Consider the following 7,088-nt stretch of genomic DNA (forward strand, 5'->3'; position numbering starts at 1 on the left):
ATTGAACAGACACGTTCGGCAATGAGATGATATTCCAACACTTTCCTAGATGAGCAAGCTCTTGACATTCAAAAAATTGCTCCTCCAAGCTGAACTTGAAGACATCAGATAGAGGAAAACAATCAGGGACTCCATCTGCCTGAAGGAGCATCTTCTCCGCCTCCTTTCCTCGTCCACTTTACCGTCCTCAAACAGTAGCAAACATGCTAAGTGATTGTGACAGCACTTATGCCCGGTAGGAATATGCTTCCTCGCTCCACTGCTTTGGCTATATTGTAGATGATGAGTTTGAGTCACTTCAGATTTTTAGGGAGGAGTCCAGGGGGAGCGGCAATGTAAAATGATCCCTCTCTCCCCACCGGCAGTGGAAGATTAGTTCCTACCCCCCGCCTGAGCAATGGGCCCAGGTTTAGCTCACTCTGCTATCCTAAATCAGTTATACTACCCGCTAAATCAGGCTCTCACGTAACAACACACAGGTCTCTCTCGCTCTATAACTCTCCCTCATACCTCCTCTCTGTGTGCTCCACGCGTCAGTTTCTCCATCGTTTTGCCGTCTCCCCTTCCTTCTCTTCTGTTTCCCCCGCTTTCTCTCTGGCTGTAAAATAAAAGGCCGGGGTGCTAGTGCCATCTTTTGACTAAATGGAGGTTGTGATAGTGCCAGAGCGGGACAAGAGCTTCCTCCACATCTCCAGAGAAGACACAAGACGGTCATCACTCAAGAGGCTGCCTGCAGCTGTGTCATTTTTCCACTTTTTTTTTCTTCTTCTTCTTCTTAGATTGACTAATCTTCAGAGAAACAGTCCAAGCAAACATTTAACCCTGTTTTCCCTTTTATTCTACAGAGAACCAGAAGGATTAAATGACTCTAGAGGATGGGTGTCCATCTGCTTCTTCTGTACTTATTCCCTCGCTTTGTATTTTCTCTCTGTTTCTTCCTCATTCCTTCTGGGCTCTTGTTTGCTGTGACGTAAAAATCCCGTCGCCTTTTGTCTTGTTGTGACATTGAGTTTCTCCTCAGTAGATTCAGTGGTCTGCTTAGCTGCACATCAAGGGAGACAAGTTGCATTACAAAACAATTTCCCCTCACAGCAAAACTCATTGTAATTCAACCTTGATGCAAGAAAAGAAGAATTTTCCACAACTGTGAACTATAAGCATCCAGACATAAACACATACACACACCTATTGCAGAAATAGAGGAGCAGCGGCAGTGGTGATGGTAATGGTAATAGTGCATTAAATATGTTTGCATAAATTCTCCATTCATATTATGCCCACTAGTGCGGGTAATTGAGATTGTGTTGCGACGTATGAGGTGGAATACAACCAGCGTTGTCCTCGTTTAGCTGGGTGATCTATATTCAGATAGAATGCTGAGATAACGCTCATTTGCTTTAAGAAATTCATATGAGCACACACACATTTGTTTTACTTTGCTTGCAAGGGTTGTCCATCCATTTAAAGCCTCTCCCAAACCTCTGAGATAAAGCTAAACATATTAAAACTGCACCTGTGGAATTTTAGGGATATAAATCAGGAATGGGTACACACACACACACACACACACAAACACAGACATGTCACTAGATACAATGTTGTGTATCCATGTACTAATTTATTGATCTTTATTTTGGTTGATGGGTTGACTAAGGCGGCTTTTGTAATCAGTTATTGCTGTTACGCACCCGTGTCTACCTTTGCTAATTGTGATTGTACAAACGAGTGGGAAGTGGCTGGTGCAGTTTTGCAACTTTTTTCATTTTCATGCGTCCTTCAGCATGTACCAGTGTGCTGGGAAGATGCCTGAAACAGGTGACACCAGCACTAGTTTCAAGGATGATAAGTTAGTGTTCGTGCAATCCAATTCCGCTGTTTAACACTGAGGCACACACTGCACATACACACACACACACACACACACACACACACACACACACACACACACACACACACACACACACACTAGGTTGCACCCAAGTACTTCTGCACACATACTTTGTGTTTTGTAGCCTTTCATGTGTGTCAGACATTCTTATCAAAAAATGGAGGTTAGAACTATATTGAAAAAAAGGTCAGAATAATTGCAGGCAAACTCTGTTGCAGCTGTTGAAAGCGATTATTTATTTCTACAGTGATTATACTGTAGATTTATACGTTGTAGACTCTGAAGCTGCTGCTCACTCCAGCCTGTATAGACATTGCCTGTATTCGGGACCTCCTTCTGCTACGGACAAATGAATGTTTTTCATAGTATGTAGCATGAGCAGTTGGCTTAGCATTAGCACAGCTAAAGGCAAACCACCACTGCTGTGTAGCATCCCCTTATGCTCTGAAAACAGAGAAACAATAGAAGTGGATTTTCCTGATTTTCTGAAAGATGAACATTTAACCTAGAGATGGGTCATGTCTGTCTGACTATCAGAAAGACCCTGATTCACCAGCATTTTGTCGCATTACATCACTTCATTACATCACTTGCAAATGTAACAGGAGGTGGAGCTTGGCCTCCTGGTGTTTTGGTTGCTGTGGAAGCTTAACACTAGCCTTGTTATCCTTGCTTCAATCAGACTGGGTGCATTTTCATAAAACTGGATGTTGATGGTATGTTTGTTTGTGTTAATGCTCCTGCTGGTTTTGGCCATATTGTGAACATTGGTAATTTCAAGAAAATACATAGAAAATGAATGTTTTGACAGAAAAAGAGCGGTGTCTGGCTTTCCTTTAGGCTGTGGTGTTGGCGGTCTGTGTGACTTTGGGGTCAGGAAGGTCTGATGGACGGTCTGTATTCCTGTTCCAGTCCAATAGGTGAATTGATGAAAAGTCAATGATCACCACGGCCATTAAGAGTCATCCTCTGGAGACCATGAATGTCTGTACAAATGTATGGCAATTCGTCCAGTAGTTGTTGAGATATTTCAGTCTGGAGCAAAATGGTGGATTGATTGATTGACTGACTGTAGGGCCTGGATTTACAGCTATTCTCCATCAGCACAAACAAAAGAACAGAGAAGTCACAGAAGTAAAACAAAATGAGTGAGACTTACTAAATTAACCAACATTAAATGGACTAGTTTAAAAACGCATTGTACTAATCCGTGATCTTCACGTCTGACCTGAACGAATGCTAGGCCATTTTAAAGTATGCATGCCTGCATTATTTATTTATAATGTGTTTAGAATCCCGGCGGTGGATTACATTTGTCATTTTTACTAGAGAATCAATCACTTATGAACAAGTGAGACAGATTTTATCTCACAGCCACCGAGCGCATATGGCTGTCAGATGTTGTGCATCTCCAGAGCAAATAAAACCCCTCTCAAGTCACAGTGAACTTACGTCTTAGATTCAAAATAAGACATGAAAACAGACACATACGTGCGCGAGCGGCACACGTTCATTCACACAAATGTTCTTAATTCACTTTTCGTGTTGTGGAGTATCATTAAAAGTTAATCAGAATGAGCACAGAGTCAAAGTAACTGAGCGTGCGGTGTATGCATAGAGGCATTGTTAGGCTGCTTAGCTTATCTGTTTGTTTAACGCTTTGTTCACACTGCAGATAAGTTGCTTTTCCCCTCAAAGTTTTTGATTACAGTGTGGTCCAAAGTCAAGACCTCCACCTCTCTCCATTTAAATATCTTATACTAAAATATCACAGATCCCCTGAACTATAGTTGCTAAGGCAACCGGGCAGAAGTAATGGCTGACTCCTTGACTTTTGTAATGCATGCTCATAATGTGCGATGAATTTAAGAAAAAAAAAAAAAAACACATCAAGGACCTTAAATGAACCATCTGACCAGATATAAAAAAATGTATTCAGAGTTTTCTTCAACAAAACTTCTCCAGCAGCTTGTTCGGGCCTCTCAGTGACTCAGTCATAGTCACAACACATTGGAGGGAGCAGACCATGCAGTGATTGTTGTCTCTATGTCTTGTGAGGTGATGCTAATTCGTCTCATGATGATTTCCAGAATGTCTGGACCAATTTCAGTGGCCCTGGTAAGGTCTGTGCAAAACACATTCTTAGATCCTCACATTTTGTTCCAGTTCAGAATTTGCTTTGGTATATTGGTGCATAACATTAAACACAGAGAAAATAAGAAACTGAAAAACAAATACTGCCAAGTCGAGAAACATAGACATAAATTAGAGATAAATCTGCTGTAATTGTTTCCCTGCTGTTCATGTGTTCCTCTCCAGTCACAGAGCTGCGGGTAACACAGCAGAAAACTGAATTTACAAACGGAACAGGACAAAGCATGCGCACCAACACGCCGAGGCAGCCATCTGCGGCACTGACTGCTGCTCATGCAACCACTTTCTTTGACTCTTTAACCATAGACGTGTCCTTCAAGATGTTTTTTTTTTTTTTTAAAAAAGGGATTGTTCATGCCAGCCGTGTGTCATATTCACTGTCCAGTGCATCCTTGAACACTGTGTGCTTCAGGTGGTCATGTGCAGAGAAACAAACGGGAGGAAACCACATTTCCTTGAGGTTAACCTGATGCCACATTAATCCAAGAGCTGCAAATGCCATTACCATCACCATTTGTCTCCGCGGTGTGATAAAGCTACCTGTGCAGACAGTCAGTCAGCTTCGGGCACAGCTCACTGTCCAGGATACGCTACAAAAGCATCACCACCGTTGGCTTCGACTCAGTTTCACTAAACCAGGTATGGATTTCTGTGGCCAGTGCTGCTGCCATGCTCTCTTGTGAGCATGAGGCTTGTCACTCGAAATCTCTCATAAACTTTTCCAAAGCAAGAAGTTGGAGGGATGGATCATCATGCACTAACTGGACCAGGATTTAAAACATTTGGTATGGGACACATTTCTTTCTGCTTCCAGACCTCAGAACAGCAAGAAATGTTTGTGCAATGACAAGAGTTGTGTCCTCTGTGCAGTCCTTCATCACACAGACTGAAACATCATCAGGGTAGCTTGTTTACTGAACGGTAAACCGAAGAAGAGCATGGGTCACCTGACCTCGCCCCTTATTTATAAAGTCACATCTCTGTTTGGGTTTCCCTGAATACGATCACTTAATTTCCTGAATACGTTTTTGAACATCATGGCAAATCTTGTGGGTTTTTTTTTTTTCATAAAGTAAAAACTTTCTTAATAACAATTTCTTGCAATCATTACAAGTGAAGCCCACATTTAAAGCTGTTTCAAATACAGTTATTAAATATCTCAACCCTGAAATTTGTGTCTACATAAACAGCAGACTAGTGAGAAATGGCCGAGCATGCTCCAGTTGAGGCTCGCTGATATTCACCTTTCCACTGTCGAACTGAAAACAGAAAAAACAGACTCTTAAACAGTGCGGCTGTGAGAGGCTGGGATGGTTGGACTGCACAGAGGTCCCAAAAGCTTGCCAGGATCATGTCCATGATGGCTGGTCCACCAGTCCACCGGTCCATTGGAAGATGATAAAGAGCCCCCGCCATAAATGCTGAGGGAATACACGGGGTCTGACAAGCCACACATACACTCTCATCATCTTTATGTACATATAAATCCACAGTCTGACTGTTCCTCTTGTACAGCAGTAACTAATCCTAATGGAAAGGTTGATAGTCTTGTACTCATGGTCATCTGTGATGTTTGATGTTACTGAAGTGGCACCAGTTTAAAAAGTAACGTCCTTTTTGTGCTGCACCTTTCATCTTTTTCCTCCCCAGCAAGGAAGTATTTTTAAGCAGTTTTTTTATGGGCTACAATACCAGCTTTTGTTGGATAATAGCTCACAAAGCTCTGCTGTTAACATCTAAATACCTTCTTTATTGAAATACACACAAATATACACGGATACAAATACCTGCATGCATTAAAAAACACATAATGATTTTTTAACTCACTGTCTCAGTAGGAAGCCAAAAAACAGAAATATTTTCAGTGTCTCTGAGGTTGCATTTCTAATGTAAAACTACCGTACAAATGCATAAATGAACAACAATCAATAAAGAACGCATGTTATCAAGGCCATATCTGACCCGTCAACAGTTTTAATATTTGAAAGCTGTCTCCTTGAGTTTTTTTTTCAAAAAGAGAGTGGAATGATAATCACAATATCTAGTTTGTCATAGAAAAAAAACGCTCAGATTCACTCCAAATGCACAACCCTGAATGTTGTTAAACTGGGAATAAGTGACATTGTGTGGAATCATATATTTCTGAAAAGGGAAAGATTGGCTGCACCGGATTATTCTGCCATCCCAAGTGATTGACTTGTTTTTTTTTTTTAATGGGCAGCCTGACCCTGAAGCATGCACACACGCACACACACCTTCCACACCGTACACAATCAAAAACGGAGGTTAACCCTGTGCGTCAGGAGCGGAGCAATCGATCTGTCAACTCAGTAGGACAGCTCAGGGTCAATGGAGACAATAAACACGAGTATGGGCAGACAGGCTCCCGACACATACTGTCACACACAAACATGTGCACCTTAATGATGCAGACAGTAAACACACTCACATAAACACAAGCAGGCAAATACTCACACCCACTCGAACGCTTAGTCAGACACACATGACTGGGTCATTGCAGGTTTCCTGGTGACAATTGGATTGCTGGGAAGGCTGTGGGAGTACGAATCAATTACGGCTTGCTGAGATGTCAGAGTTGAGGTAACTGATTACGCTGTTTTCAGTTTTGTTGATAGGAAAAGTGCAGGCGGGTCAGAAAAAAGTTAGCGTACAGAGATGCCTGTGCAAGGCAGCCCTAAAATCGTTGTTTATTAGTTCTTCACATGACATGCTTTTTTAGTTTGTCTCTTTGTTTTTTCAAGGGTGCGTGCATTCACGACCATTAGCTGAGAGTATGAGCTCTGTCAATTGGAGCTTCCAGCCTGGAAGTGGCTCGCCTCTCAAAAAATAAACAGCGGCAAACGACACCGAGCTAACCGAAACATTTTAAACCACAATAGCTCTTGAAAGCTAACTAGGTGCTTCTCTCTCTCTTTTTTTTTTTTTGTTGGCAGTCACTGCTCATTCAGTCCCCAGCTGGTGACAGCATTAGCTTCAATCCTTTTTCACCTTGGTTGGCAGCAAAATACGTGAAGGCATTTCGGGG

This window comes from Chelmon rostratus, chromosome 7 (genome assembly GCF_017976325.1).
Source record: "Chelmon rostratus isolate fCheRos1 chromosome 7, fCheRos1.pri, whole genome shotgun sequence".
NCBI classification, from domain to species: domain Eukaryota; kingdom Metazoa; phylum Chordata; class Actinopteri; order Chaetodontiformes; family Chaetodontidae; genus Chelmon; species Chelmon rostratus.